The sequence below is a fragment of the Eulemur rufifrons genome, chromosome 20 (genome assembly GCF_041146395.1).
Source record: "Eulemur rufifrons isolate Redbay chromosome 20, OSU_ERuf_1, whole genome shotgun sequence".
Classification (NCBI taxonomy): Eukaryota; Metazoa; Chordata; class Mammalia; order Primates; family Lemuridae; genus Eulemur; species Eulemur rufifrons.
The window spans coordinates 1,172,501-1,188,249 of record NC_091002.1 but is presented as its reverse complement, the minus strand read 5'-3'; the positions used below and the strand labels follow the sequence as shown (position 1 = coordinate 1,188,249).

Sequence of the window (15,749 nt, the reverse complement as noted above, 5' to 3'; positions counted from 1 at the left end):
TCAATCTAGGATGATAAAATATTTAAGACAGTATTTTCTTCAACTTTTTGGTCCTTTGAAAAAACCTCTCCTTGAGGTAAAATGTTTTGGTCCTCAAAGACAAAAAATATACTACAAGTTAATGATCCTATGTGTTTTTACAAGGCAGTAGACCACAGTGGTTGCACATGGGGTCTGGAATTTGTCTGGATACAAATTATATAACTGTGCTTTAAATATCAATGTATTATCTCATGTATCATACATGATGGCTAAACAATTTTTCATTTTCAATGAAGCAGTTTACAAAAGCCTTAGTCTGATCTTTAGTAATAAATCTAGTATTATTGATAAGCCTTCTGTACTCTTAATAGCAAAAGAATAGCAAACTAATTTTTGATGCTCTTATATCTTACCAAAATTGAAGAAATTACTTCCATCAACTTGGTAGATGGCATTATTGTCAATTTTCCAGTAAACTTGGGCAGTTTCTCCAAGTTATTCTTCTCTAAAAATATAATAATACTGCATTTTAGCATAATTGGTCATAAAAGTTATGTTATAGGAAGGATAATTTAAGATTTCATCTTCTCAAGAACATTTTATTTTATTTTGAGATGGCGTCTTGCCCTGTTGCTGGCACTATCGTGCAGGGGTATAATCATAGCTCACTGCAATCTCAAACTCCTGGTCTCAAGTGACCTCCTGGCTCGGCATTCCAAGTAGACAGGACTACAGGCCTGTGTCACCATGCTTGTATTGTTTGTAGGGGGTGGAGGGGTGGTGTATCCATATGTTGCCCAGGCTGGTCTTGAACTCCTGTCCTCAAGGGATCCTCCCACCTTAGTCCCCAAAGTGCTAGGATTACGAGCATACGCCACCATGCCCAGATGAAGATTATTTTAAAAGATAGTAATAATATACCACTTATAAGAGAAAGATGGAAAATCCAGCTTTGAGGATTCAGCCCTCTTAAATGGGGTTTCAGTACCTCCTGCCCTGTCATGGGAGTTTCTTGTGAAACCATTCATTCACCCTTTCACCCAACACTGGCAGCTGAGAGGATAGATTAAAAATGAAACTGATTATGTCCCTCTTGCTTAAAACTCTTGAAAACTTTCTGGAAACTTATGAAATCCTTATCGTAGCACATGAGACCTGGATCATGTCATTTCACTCTCCAACCTCATTGTCCTCTAAATTTCTACACGAACCCTAAGCTCTACTTGAAGGTCTTCTCAAAATGACAGATTTAACCTCTTTGGGCCTAGAATATTCTGACCTTCCTTTCCATTAAGTAACTTATCTATTGTTTCACTTGTGAAAACTGTCAGGACTCTCCTGACAGGAGCCCACCCCACCCAAACTGTCATCTCTCTTATGGACTAATCATTTTAGCAAACATTCTCCACCTGCCCATCATAACACTTGTCACAACCTATTGTAATGGCTTCTTTATGTTGATGTCTTCTAATGTATTAGATAAGGAGCTCCTTAAAACCAGGAAATCCCAGATCTTGATATTCTCTGTAATTAAACGCTGTGTTCAATAAAAATTTCTCAAACACAGAAAATGTTAGCCTTTGGGGTCGAGGACCAGAGGCTACTAAAACAAACTGACTTCATTTATTCCCCTTCCTTGTTTTTCTCCATAGCATTTATTACTTATGTATAACTACTTAACACTCTATATTTTTAACTTTATGTTCTGTCTCTCCACTAGAATGGAAGATCCACAGGGCAATGTGGTAGCGTCTGTTCAGTGCTGTAACGGTGTACTAAAATACATATATGCAGATAGATAAGTATTTGTAACACGACTGAATGGATGCAGTCTTGAGCGCCTATTGAATGCAATGCGACAGACTAGTCCTTGCCCTCAGGGAGTTTAGAGGTCGCCAATTAAGCTTAAAATGACCATCCCATATGACTTCTTTAGGGCGTGGAATGGGTAAGGAGGTTCAGATGTCGGAAAAACAGCAGGTGAAGGTCTTCAACGTCAGCGAGCCCGCATTAGAGTTACGTGAATCTCGCAGCTGGAAGTTATCTTCCAGATCTGGGATCCTTCCCTGTCACTTCACAGACAAGCAAACCCCGGAAAGCAGCTCTGGGAAAGGCTGGAGCACTCGCCCCTCCCCCTCGGGCCCGCGCCGCCGGCAGCCGTGCGTCCCGCCGCGGTCTGGGCCACCTACCTGCTGCTGAGCGGCCGGACTCGCACGCAGACCGCCACGGGGCCTTCCTCCGCCAGCTTTCTCACGCCGGGCCCCAGGAAAGTGGCCAAAACCCTCCGCCGCCGGCGCTTCAGGGCGCAAGGGCAGACCCGCCTTTAAGTTGAAAATTTCCAAAACGCCGCCTCTCATTGGGTCGCGGTCTTGTGACGTCATGGACGAGTCCACCCGCGGCGCGGTGCGGGGGAGCGCGATGGCAGGCGGCGCACACCTGACGGAGTCTGGCGGCGAGCGGGAGGGGGGCTCGCATGTACAGGATGGTGGCCTGATAGAGAGCGGCCCTCTCGGTAATAGCCGGACACTGCTATTTGCTAAAAGCCCCTGAACACTGTCCTCCACCCCCTCCCTTGAAGAGTTTGCAATCTGTAGAAGAAACAAGGCAGGGACATGTACTTTTCCACTAAGAGGGAATTACGATTTTTTTTTTTTTAAACCACACTAACAGTTTAAGAAAAAAAAGAAAGAAAAAACCTCAAACGACGAAAGTTGAAACTCACTGGCCGGTCTAGAAAGGTAAGAAGCTCGTTGTGCTCCTGACAAACTATTTGAGTTTAGGTTTTTTTCTTTCTGTGTCTTTAACTCTTGTTTCCATAGGCTGTGAGTTTCTAAGAGGCTGAGTTAGGGGAAAGAACTACTGAGGACTGGAAAAGTTCATTTAATGTGTTGATACTTTCATTAGCTGAAAGAGAAAGCTCCTTTTTTTTTTTTTTTTTTTTACCATATACAATTACTTTATTCTTGAAAGATCAAAGAAAATGTCCAGCTTCAAAAGAAAGCACACCCCTGTTAAACTCTCTTAGCTTTCTCACGGCTTACAGCAGTCTGGCTGTGTGCCAAGATTTGTACACCAGCTTGAAACTTGGACATCCACGTTAAAACTTTAAAAACATTACTTGAATTACAACTACATAAGAAGTTTAAATGAAATTCTAAGTGAGCCCAACTATCACAGATCCTGAATTTCAGGATCATTAGGAGGATCGTGCAGGTCAGTCACCACTGCAAAACCATCGGTCCTCAAAGTTATGGCGTGAGCAATGAGTGACCTCATCCTTTCTTCGTTACCACCTAACTGGTTCAAACTGGATAAGCAAGGAGCCTTTGCAGAGGCACAAAGAACTTATCTCCAACACTGAGCTATTCTAAATACAGAATCTCTTTCCCCAAAATAGTGCTTTGGTTTTCCTTTGTCTTAAACACAGTATTTTCCCCTTCCTCTCCCCAATCTGAGGGGGATACATTCCAAGCCCCCTAGTGGATGCTGGAAACCACAGGTAGTACTGAACCCTCTATATGCTATACAAGAATTTCTTTTTCCTTTGTCACAGTTTTACTGAGGAAGACTTTCACTTAACGTAGATCTTAGCAACCTCAGCATATTATGTTTTTCTTTCCTTATTAAGTCTAGAACTTTCATTTTTCTGCCTAAAGGAAGTACTTTACAGTTTCTCATTGGCATATCGAATTGCCAGCACCACAATTCTTGAGTTTGGGGACCACTATTATGTAGTATTTACTTCATTCTACTATTAAGTCTATTAAGTAAAATAAGAGTTACTTGAACACGAACACCGTGGAACCAGGACAGAGGATTTGATCTGATCATGGAGATGGTTACTAAGTGCCCAATAGGCTGGTAGCATGTGTAGCAGAGACGCACTGGACCAAAGGATGATTCACCTACTGTGTGGGGTGGTGAGAGATTTCAGTACAGAAAGAACAGTGTGCAATTTAAGACTTGTGAGTTGTTTATTTCTGGAATTTTCCATTTAATATTTTTGGATCATGGATGACCACAGGTAACTGAAACTGTGGAAAGTGAAACCCTGGATAAGGGGGGACAACTATGTATCGTAGTAGGTACTAACATTTTCTTTAAAAGTGGTTTCAGTCCTTTTCCGCTTTGATACAGGGAATATAAATAATTGTCCGCTATCCCTCAACAATAATGTGAAGCAAAGCACTTAGTAATTGTTCATAATTTAGAGGAGTCAAAAAATCTGATTTAAAAAATTTATTAATATTTAAAAAGTAATTTGTCAATATTGATAAAAACTGAAGACACATATGCTTTTTATGCCAGCAATGGTACTTTTAAGAATTTATGTATGGATAGATTTGAAAAAGTATGTATATATGAAATGTATACATGAATATACATACACATATACAAGACTATTAATTCCAGCATTCTTTACAAGAACAAATGACTGGAAACACATTAAATGCCAGTAAATATGGAACTAGTTAAATGGATGACATTACATTCATACCCAATGGAACACTACGTAGCCAGTAAAAGTAATGATATAGCTCTTTATGTGTACTTTTGAAAGCTAGTCATGGTATCTATTAACTAAAGGAAACCTAAGGTGCAGAATTGTGTGCATATTGGTATTTTCAAAAGATATTTATATGTCTGGATATGCGTATATAATTTCTGGAAAGATACACAGATATGCCAGTTTTTTGCAGAGTGAGCACTGAATTAGATAATAGATCTTTTATTGAATATTATTTTATAGTTATTAATATTGTAACCATGCAAATATTAAGTAGTTTCTTTCAATTTAAAGAAACTAGTCAATAGATAAGAGTGGTAAATAAAAATGAGTCTACTTATTCAAGATTTGTTTTGGTTAACCAGTTGTGAACTAGTATAGAATATTTTTTTTAATTGCTAAACTATGAGGACACGTGGCTGTATCTAATATGACCCAGAGTTAAGGAAGGTATGTTTTAACTGTTTTTGTTTTTAGTGGTGAGCTAATATTGCACATACTAATATTTACTTGAAGGGAAGGATGCTATCAAGAGGAAGAAGGACATGATCAATGAAAGCCTCTGATGAGACAAAAGGGAATTGGTCCAAGAGTACAGAGGAGGCATCAGCCTTTCAGAGTTGTGCTTCTGATTCTTGCCATGGCTGTCTTTGTTGCCATCACCATTGCAGGTAACATTTATCAAATACTAATATTTACTATATGCCAGGCTCTCTGCTATATGCTCTATATCCATTTTTTCATTTAAGTTGTCAAAATTGTTCATCAAGAAATAGTGACTGAGCTCCTGCTATGTGCCAGATATGGTTCTGATGAGTACTGAGAAGAAAACTAAAGCCAAATCAGGAAAGAGAAGAGAGGGGGAGGGGGAGCCAGGAGTAGGGGTGCTAGTTTCTTAGGAAACACATTCTTGTGGGACGAAGCAGACAATACAGAATAAATGAGTAAAATAGTTCATGGTGGGAGGAGGGGACAATCTAGATGGGAAGTTCAAGAAAGGCCTGGAGAGGTGAACTTTGAGGTAAAACTTATGTGATGAGGATAAGAGAGAGGGCATACCAGACAGAGGGTGAACCCATGGTTGTCTGAGTTTGTCATGTGTCTGAGACACAGAAGGAAGGCCCCTGTGGCTGGAGCATTTGGGGCAATGGAGAGAGGTGGGTGGGGCCAGATCCTGCGGGGACTTGTGGGCTGTGATAAAACATTTGGATCTTATTCTCATGGTGAGAGGAAGCCTGGGGAGGGTTTTAAGCAAGAGAGTAAAGAGGGATTTATTAATTCCTTCAAACAAGAATTTCTTTATTTCACTATGAAAACAGAAGCTTGCAGAAGAGACTCTGCACTAGCTCCTGTCAACCTATCTGTCCACCTACCTGTGCCTGTGCCCACATACCTGCCTTCCCGGTTGTGTCTAGATGAACAACCGTTCTCCCCTCTGAAGATCTCTCCATGTGTACACTAGATCCTTTCCCCTTCTTACTCCTCTCTGTTCTGCCTCGGCATCTTCTCCTGCTCTAATAAGCCAGTCTCAGCAGCAAACATATGGCGTAATTTCTCCCATCTTAGATATCTAATAGGTACTCTAAACTTAAAATGTCCAACACTGATTCATAATCTCCTTCTCACCAACTGCTTTCTCAGCAGTTTTCTGCATCTCAATTGAGGGTGCGTCCATCATCCTTCCAGGTATCCAGTCATGCTGCTCAACTTCTCCTTTTCTCTCAAAGTCTGCATTCAATGTACCTGAAAATTCTGTGGGCCTACCTTGAGAATATTCCCGAATATGACCATTTGTCACAACTTATGCTAGCCACCTGGTCCAAAATGCCATCATCTGACACTGAACTCATCTCTGCTTCTACCTTTTCCCACCTCCACTGCCAGTCTATTCTCAACCTAGCAATTTGAGGGAGCCTTTAAAAAATGTAAGTTGGGTCATACCTCTCCTCTCTGAAGACCCCCAAAGTCCCCTGTACCCTCTGATTCTGTAAGAATAAAACACAAATCTTTCATTTGTCTCCCAAGCCTTATGTGATCTTGTTCCTTATCAGTACTCTGGCCTTACACACCAGCCACACTGGCCTCTTGGCAGTTTTTTTTCCTTTTAATTTCTCCTCTCTCTTGAAGAATAATTTTCCCAGATATATAACTCTACGTTGGTGGGTTTTTTTTTTTTTTCAATACTTTAAATATTTCACTCCACTCATTTTTGCTTGCATGGTTTCTAACAAAGTAGTCAGCTGTAATTTTTTTTATTTTCTTTTAGAAATATATGTATATTTTCAAAAATAGAGATGGGGTCTCACTGTGGTGCCCAGGCTAGTCTCAAACTCCTGGCCACAAAAGTGATCCTCCCATGTCAGCCTTCCAAAGTGCTGGGAGGTGTGAGCCACTGTACCTGGCCTGGCATTTTCTTGAATCCTCTGCAGACTCCCTCTTAAGGCCTTTGTGCTGGCTGTTCTTTCTGGCTGGTAGGCACTTACCCCGATACTCATGTGTCCTCCTTCCCATTGAATCCAATATCCGGTTAAATGTCATCCTCTCAAAGCTTTCTCTGCATAAAACAGCAACTCACTTGTCTGTTACTTCTGTTCCTTTGACCTTCTCCTTTTTAAATGTCACTTATAACTTTTAGACATTGTATGTATGTATTAATTTATGTATATGTTATCTGCCTCCTCTCACTAGAGTGTCAACTATATGAGGTCAGTGACAGTTTTGTTTACTCCTTATCCACTGCACCTAGAAAGATGCTTGGTACAGAATAAACATTCAATTAAAATATTGCTGATTCCATCACTCAGTAAATACTTATTGGCATAATTTCTGGAAAGATATATAGAATGTATCTAGCTTCCTTTGGCGAGAAGGACTGAGTTGGAAATAGATTTACCTTTTATTGTATACTCTTTCATAATTAATATTTTAACCATATAAAATTAGTTTCTCTCAACTTAAAAAAATAGTTAATAGATAAAAACAGGATATAAAATACAGTGTACTCATTCAAGATTTGTTTTGTTATCCAAATGTGAGCTAGTGTACACTACCCTTTTTGTGGCTATATTGTGAAGATGTTGGGCTGTAGCTAATAAGGTAATCTAGAGTTAAGGAAGGTATGCTTTAATTTAAATTGAGTGGTCACGGCACGCACAAAGATTCTATAACTTATCTGAAGTTATGTAATTTCTGGAAAGAGATGCTTAACATTTGGATGCATAAAACTTCTCTGGTAGGTGATTATTAGTAAAGTTTTTACTGATTAACTCTTTTCTTACTGGAAAGATTAATGAATGTGTATGATCAAAAAGTTCAAGTTTTACAATAAGATCCACAGTGAAAAATAAATCTCATATTTAACCCCTAAGATGCCAGTTTGCCTCCCTATAGGCAACTGTGTCATTTCCTAAAGGATTCTCCTCAAAATAATGTACAGATATGCACATATACGCATCTTTTTCTATATTTAGTATCTTTTTACATAATTAGTTACCTGTTATACATACTGTAGTACACTTTGCTTAAAATGTGATCTTTATTCTAATATTTTCATTTTATTTATTAAAATGAATATAATTTATAAAATTTTATTAAAATTTTAATACTTTCATTCAGTTCAAGAAGGAAAAGTGAATTTCTGAGGCATGTTAATCGCACACACTTCCGTGTTGATGTTTCAACTGCTGGTTTTTCCCACAAACGGTATTACTTATGCTGAAGCTGTAGAGGGCAGTGTAGTCCTTCCAAAAGCATGGTATATCCTTGGATAGTGTTTTGAGGATCGTAAATGTGGTGCAAATATTAGAATTTGGAGAAGCTCCTGGTACTAAAAAAATGCATCAGTTCAAATTATTCACCCATGCTCTTTTACGCATTTCGCATAAAATTATTTGCAATATGTTTATGTTACCTATCATGCTATCACCTTCTATAGGAGTAATTTTTGCTTAATAGATACAATGCTTATTTCAAAGGTCATTTTTAGCTCCAATAAGTGTATGATGTCTTCATTAAAAAAAAAACTTGAATTGTTAAGACAGTAGATTTTTCATGTTCTCACCACAAAAAAGTATATGAGGTAGTGCATATGTTAGTTTGGTTTAGCCATTCCACAACATATACATATTGTAAAACATTATGTTGTACACCGTAAATGCATGCAATTTTGTCAACTAAAAAAATAAATAATAACATTTAAAAAACGAATTTCAAATTGAGGATGGGTGAGTGTCAAATTGAATATGGATGCGTGAGGGGATAGGAAAAGTGATCTGCGTTACAGAAAACATCTAAGGTAGTCACAACGTGGCAGACAATGATGGCAGTCCACCGAATCCATTCTCCTCTTTCTGGCAAGAAACCAAGACTGCATCGTTAGCCTGTCTTGCTGTTAGTGTCTTGCAGTGAGGGGCCACCGCTAGGCCTAGATAAGAAAAACTTCACAGGTGCATTTTTCCTCACTTGTCATTGGTCAGCATCTTTTCCTCTTTTCCTCTTTGACGACTCCAAACCTTCACCACTCTCCTCAAGCCCAGGTTTCCTTCTCATTTTTACTGAGAACGCAGGGTCATCAGGCAAGATGTCTCCAATCCTAACTCTCTGACCCTACCTCTTGCACCCCTGCAGACCTACATCCCCACCAATTCTTCCCTCTTGTCACGCACTTGCGGAGTGAAGTATTCATTGTGTTTGAAGTACGTCCTTCTGCTTATACCCTTGGTTCCTTCCTCTACAGTCTCCTCCAGGATCCTGATCCAGCCATTATTTGCTCTCTATTTCAGAAAAATGCTAGAAAACAACAAAAATGAAAAATAATTTGTAATTCCACTACTTTAAAACAATTATCTAAAGTTGTTAAGTGAACATTTGTTCTATCACCCACTCATCAAATTCCATCTTCCCCAAGGTGGCCTATGTTAAGTTCCTTTGTGACATTTTCTTGAGTATATGCAAGAAATCTATATGTATAAATAACCACACACTTTTATGTTTCTGAGAATGGAGTCATTATGTGGCTACTGAGGTAAAATTTGGCTTTTACACTACCAAGTCAATATGTAGATTTGTCTTTTATATTGGTTGCATAATACTCAATTATATGGTGGCATTGTAGTTTATTCATTCATTTCTTTATGTATATTTAGATTGTTTCAAATTTTTCAATGTTGCTTATAATACAAAAATCCAGCTGCACATATATACCCTTATACACTTAGGCTTTTATTTTCATGACCTAGATTGCTAGAAGTTGAAATGCTGATGCAAATGATGTGCTTGTTTTGAATTATAGCAAGTACTACTAAATTACTTCTCAAATAATTTGTTCGAAGTATACTACAAGCAACAATATGTAAATATCCACTTCCCCATTTCTTCACCATCACTAGATATTATCAATATTTTCAGTTTTTGTCAATTTTAAGAGGAAAAAAGATATTTATTATTACTTTAATTTGTGTTAGCTTTGTGCAAAAGTAATTGTGGTTTTAGCACTGCTAACATTTGTCGTTTGATATTGGAATAAATTCTTAAATAAATATGGTTATGTTATATATTATTTTAATCCACATTTCTCACTTTATGTTTTTTTGCTAAGGACTTAGTATCTGCTGTTTATTTTATATTTATTCTAGACAATGAAAATGATGTTATACAAAAAGAAAATTCAAATGATTTTATTATTCAGGTTCACAATGGGTCATAAAGCAGTGGAGACAACTCGCAACATCAACAACGCATTTGGCCCAGAAACTGCTAAGGAATGTACAGTGCAGTGGTGGTTTAAGAAGTTTTGCGGCCGGGCGCGGTGGCTCACGCCTGTAATCCTAGCACTCTGGGAGGCCGAGTTGGGCGGATCGTTTGAGCTCAGGAGTTCGAGACCAGCCTGAGCAAGAGCGAGACCCCATCTCTACTAAAAATAGAAAGAAATTATATGGACAGCTAAAAATATATATAGAAAAAATTAGCCGGGCATGGTGGTGCATGCCTGTAGTCCCAGCTACTCGGGAGGCTGAGACAGGAGGATCGCTCGAGCTCAGGAGTTTGAGGTTGCTGTGAGCTAGGCTGATGCCACGGCACTCACTCTAGCCTGGGCAACAGAGTGAGACTCTGTCTCAAAAAAAAAAAAAAAAAAAAAGAAGTTTTGCAAGGAGACGAGAGCCCTGAAGAAGAGGAGCACAGTGGCCGACCATCAGAAGTTGACAACAACCAATTAAGAGCAATGATTGAAACTGATCGTCTTATAAATACAGGAGAAGTTGCCGAAGAACTCAATGTTGAGCATTCATTCTGTGGTCATTTGGCATTTGAAACAAATTGCAAAGGTGAACAAGCTCAGTAAGGGGGTGCTTGATGAGCTGTCTGAAAATCAAAAAAATCATCATTTTGTAGTGTCATCTCTTATTGTGCACAAAAACAATGAAACCCACCATCTCTAATGAAATTACAATAAAATAAAATAAAGCTCAGAAAAAAAAAAAAAAAGTACTATGTAGTGAGACCGATCCTAAGAACACGGGCGCGGGGAAGGAAGTCACTACCACGGTATAAAATTGTATAAACGTTACCCGATTCTGTGTGCGTGCGTTTTCTGAGAAATGACCCCCTTTTGCTATGGGGCCGGGACTGGAGTCCCAGTTTGGGACCATAGGATTCCCCGCACTCGACTCCAGACTGATTCGACCTAGGGTTAGCTCTGTGTAAACACTCTTTAGACGTGGGTGTTTTATGGATTTCTGTCCTTCGGGAGAAACGACTGGCCCGGGTACAGGAGTGAGTGAATGTACCGACCGTCTTCTCCCATCTCTCTCTCTCTCTCTCTCTCTCTCTCCCTCCCACACACAGGCACACGCGCGCGCGCACACACACACACACACACACACACACACACACGCCGTTTCCGGGAGCGCCCACTTCATGCGCTTCGGTCCACCGTGACAGATAGTCCAACTGTGAGATCATCGTGAGTGGCTGCGCCTAGGCCCCGCTCTGAACCTCTCCGTACTGTTCGTGTGTCTTCAGCAGGTCCTGCCTCCACCCGTGGCATCTAGCACGGGCCGATGGGTCCCTGTCCTCTCTCCCTGCCGTGGACGCCCCCCTCCGGCCCCCCGCCCCCGGGGGCTCTCTGGTCGACTAGTGGTGGGGAGTGTGCCCGAGGGCTGAGAGACGTGGTCCGAGAGGGGCCGGGAGGAGGCCTGCGACCCAGTGTGTACCCACTCCCGCCCCCACGCTCCCTCCCCCACGAGGGAGCCCGTCCTTTCCAGGCTGACACTTGGATCGGTGGATGACGGGGGTCACCTGGCGGCGGGCGAGCGTTATGGGAAAATCCGGTAGGCGTGTTGCGACGTCCTGCCACAGAGATGGCTCTGGCGACAGCCTCGGGCCGCCCCACCCTGGCCCCCGGCCAGGCCCCGTGAATGTGTTCTCTCTGTCCCTGACTTCTTTCTTTGTTTCACCAGCCGGCGTGCTCTGAGAATGTGAAGTGTATCATAGTTCCACCCTGGGTTTCATGATCCTAAGATAGGAAGGGGTTTTATGATTCCACGACAGAAAGGTTTTCTCATCCTATCATCTCTCCCCCCCCCCCCTTTCTTTCTTTCTCTTCCTCCTTCTGCCTTTTCTTTACTTCTTTGTTGTTTCCTTCTTTCAGTCTTCCTGTCTTCCTTCCTGCCTGCCTGCCTTCCTTCCTTCCTTCCGTATTTCTTTCCTCTCTTCCTTTCTCCTGTTATCCTGTGTTTCTATCTCTGTTTTTTCCATCTTTCTTCCCCCTTTCTACTTTCCTACCTTCTTTCTTTCTCATTCTCTCCTTTCTCTCTCCTTCCTTCTTCCTTTCTGTCTCTTTCTATACTGTCTCTCTCCTTCCTTCTCTCTATCTTTTTCTCTTTCCATCTTTCCGTGCTCTTTCTTTTTCTCTCTTAATTTCCTTTCTTTTTCTTTTCTTTCTTTCCCTCCTTCTGTCTCTGTCTGTCTTTCTTTCTTTCTTCTTTCTTTCTGCTTCCATCCTTCCTTCCTTTTTCTCATTCTCTTTCTTTCTGCCTGTCTTTTCTTTCCTTATTTCTTCTTTCCTTCTGTCTTTCTGTGTTTCCTATCTCCTTCCTCCCTTCCTTTTTCTTTCTTCCCCGTGCCCTCTTCCTGTCTTTTCTTATTTACTGTTTTCTTCTTTCTGACTTTCTCTCTCTGTTTCTCCGTCTCTTTTCTTTCTGTTCTTTTCCTTTCTCTCCCTTTCTCTCTTTCTGTTTCTGCCTGTCTGTCTCTCGGCTATGTTGTGGTCTGTGCAGAGACGGGTTTGGTGGACGATGTCGGTGGTCGGGCCGACCCATCCTTTCTTTGATCCCAGTGCTAGCCAGGCCGGGGCCTGCTTAGCTTCCAAGATCAGACGAGATTGGGCGCGTTCAGGGTGGCGTGGCCCTAGACTGACCCGTCATTTTTCGATGGCTTCCGTGGGGAGTAGGGGGACTGTGTTTGATGCCCCCGGGGGACCTTCTGGACTCTGAAATGATGGGCTCCAGAGGGTTGCCCCGTGTTTTGCAGCAGACCTCTGGTGGCTGGCGCCGGTTGTGGTCGGGCTCCACCTGGCGGCCGCTTTTCTATAAGTCTCTTGTCCTCTGCATCTTCGGTGCAGCAGGCAAAGCAGGGGACAGTCCCCGATGCGAGCGAGGCTGAGTTCCGGGAAGCAAGCAGCCTTCGCGGGGCCATCTGGTTCGTGCCGGGACGCCGGCTGGGACATCTGGGAGGCAGAGCTTGGGCCTGCAGGGCTGTGTGGCGGGAGGACGTTGTCGCCGCGCTTCCAGGCTCAGCCAGCCAGGCGGCTTGCGGGGCTGCCCGGGCAGGTCGACCAGCACGCTGTGGCCGCTTTGGAGACCCGACCCACCCCGCGGGGACAGGAAGGAGACGGCACACGCGGACGGGAGAGGAGGGTGTCCGGCGACCGGCCGCCGTCCCGTGCATGCGTGTCCCTCTCCCTCGGCCTCGCCTTTCCTACCCATTTTCCCTGGTTCCCGCTCGGGAGGCAGGGACAGCCCTGTGAGTGGCACCCAGTCGTCCGTGGCTTCCTCCGAGTCCTACTCTGGGGGCGCGGACCGGGCCCTGGGTGGCGCGGGTGGCCGGCGAGGGCGACCCCTGTCGGCCCGCGGGCGCTCGTGGGCCGCGGCGGTCCCGTCCCGATGTTTTCTCCTCCACAAGTCCCCGTGCTGGGGCCGGGGACCGGGCCCTGGGTGGCCCTGGGTGGCGCGGGTGGCCGGCGAGGGCGACCCCTGTCGGCCCGCGGGCGCTCGTGGGCCGCGGCGGTCCCGTCCCGATGTTTTCTCCTCCACAAGTCCCCGTGCTGGGGCCGGGGACCGGGCCCTGGGTGGCCCTGGGTGGCCGGCGAGGGCGACCCCTGTCGGCCCGCGGCCGCTCGTGGGCCGTGGCGGTCCCGTCCCGATGTTTTCTCCTCCACAAGTCCCCGTGCTGGGCCCTGGGTGGCGCGCGTGGACGGTGAGGGCCTCCCTGGCCCTCTACGCCACGGGGGCCGACCAGATGTCCCTGAGTGCCCCTTGTCTGCTGGCGCTGGGGACCTGCTGGGGACAGGTGGCCGTGTCGAGTGTCGTGGGGGCAGGCGTGTTCAAGTGGCTCGGTCCCCGTCTTCCTGCGCGGTGTTTTTGATCACCTCATATCGTCATCTTCCGCCTGCAGGTTAGTACTGACACGCTGTCCTTCGGCGACTGTCGCTGGAGGGGTTGGGCCTCCGCACGCGGACAGGGTTCTGGGTTCCTGGGGATCCAGCGCCCTGCCCTGTTCCCTTTGAGCTGACCGCCTGGGCCCGCGCGCCGGCTCTAGGGCGTCGGAGTGTCCCGACGGTGGTGCCCGCCTCTCGCGTTGGTCTCTTGTCCCCTCGAGAGACGGCACCCGGGGGAGGGGGCGGAGGTTTGCGGCAACCTTCCCCCTTACCCCGCTGGCTCTGTGCCGTTGCGTGTCAGGCGGTCCTCGTCTTTGGGTTGTGCTTGGGAGGCGGGGCTGGCGAGGCTGAAGCGGGCTCCTCCGATCGCTGTCCTCGCCGGCCTGACTGACCTCCCCCAACCCTCCCCGTCCTCGGGGCCTGATCGATGTGGTGACGTCGCGCTCTCCCGGGCCTTGAGCCGCGTGCCAGGCGAGGGACGGTCCATTCATGGTGAATGGTGGCCGCTCTTCTCGTTCTGCCCGCGGGCACCTCACCTCTCCTTCCCCGCCTGTGGGCGGTGCGTGGGAGGCGCGGGTGCGAGACTATCCGGCCCGACCGCGGTCGCCCCGCCCTCGGCCTCGTGGCGTTGGCGGGGGGTCGTGAGTCCTCTTGACGCAGCGGGCAGCCCTCGCTCGCCCTGTGTGGCTGTTGCCTGGCCGGGGTCCCCCCTGCCCGCGACGGACGGGTGCGGGGCCGTGCCGCCCGCCCGGTCGCGCGCCCCGTTTGGCGCGCGGCTGCTGGGTCTGTGTGGCCCTTTTGTGGTGCCCCCGGAGCGCACCGGGTTGTTCTCCAAGGTGCCCGAAACCGAGCGGTGGTTGTCGTCCTCGTTCCCGGCGTCCCCCTCTGGTCGCCGCTGCAGCGTCTGCTGCGTTGGGTACACCCTCGAGCAGCGTGCTTGGGGTTGGGGGGGTCGAGGCGGGCAAGCCTAGAGGCATCCTCCTGCGCTGCGTGGGCGGGCGGGGGGCGTTGTCTCGGCGTCCCCACGATGTGTGCGTGGCGGACTTCGAAAGGCGAGCGCACGGCTTGTGCTCTTCCCACCCTGCCCGAGGGGGGGTGGTTGCACGGTCGTGTGGGCGATCGTGGTGGGGCTGGGCCGGCGACGTGGTGCCGGCCGGCCCCGTGGGGGGCCTCTGCCACCGGCCTGGTCTGCCTCGGTGACCCCTCTCCCATACCGACGGGGGAGTGTTCCCCTCGAAGTGAGGGGGCTTTTGGACCAGGGGCCCCGACCGCGAACGCTCAGGAGTCGCCAACCGTGCGTGTTTTGCCCCATGCCGCAGACCCCCCCACACCTCCCCTGGGGCGTGCCTGAACGCCTCCGCCCAGGGCCCTTACGGGGGCGACCGGGGATCGGGGGCGATCCACCTTCGGCGAGAAAGCGTCTTCTCTAGCGATCATGGAGGCGTGTCCTCTTCTGGGGTTTGTCGGATCCCCCAGCCCGCCGCCTCTCTGCGCGTCGTCAGCCGCCGCCCCTGCGGCTGCCAGTTGTGCGTGGGCAGAGTTCCCTCCTCCCCTGCCGTGGGGGGAGCGGTCCGCCGGCCCCCGCGGTGGGGGCCGAGTGCCACT

The 15,749-nt window shown here is 46.2% G+C and overlaps 1 long non-coding RNA gene across 2 annotated transcripts; it reads left to right on the top strand.

Moving 5' to 3' along the window:
* The first annotated feature begins 2,534 nt into the window (after window positions 1-2,534).
* LOC138401015 (uncharacterized) lies at window positions 2,535-11,003 on the top strand. Of its 2 annotated transcripts, XR_011236408.1 has the most exons (4): window positions 2,535-2,720; window positions 5,006-5,160; window positions 10,176-10,277; window positions 10,630-11,003. It is a non-coding gene; the product is annotated as an uncharacterized lncRNA (long non-coding RNA). The 2 variants fall into 2 exon arrangements; XR_011236407.1 differs by lacking the exon at window positions 5,006-5,160 and having other exon boundaries at window positions 10,630-11,001.
* Window positions 11,004-15,749: the final 4,746 nt, after the last annotated feature.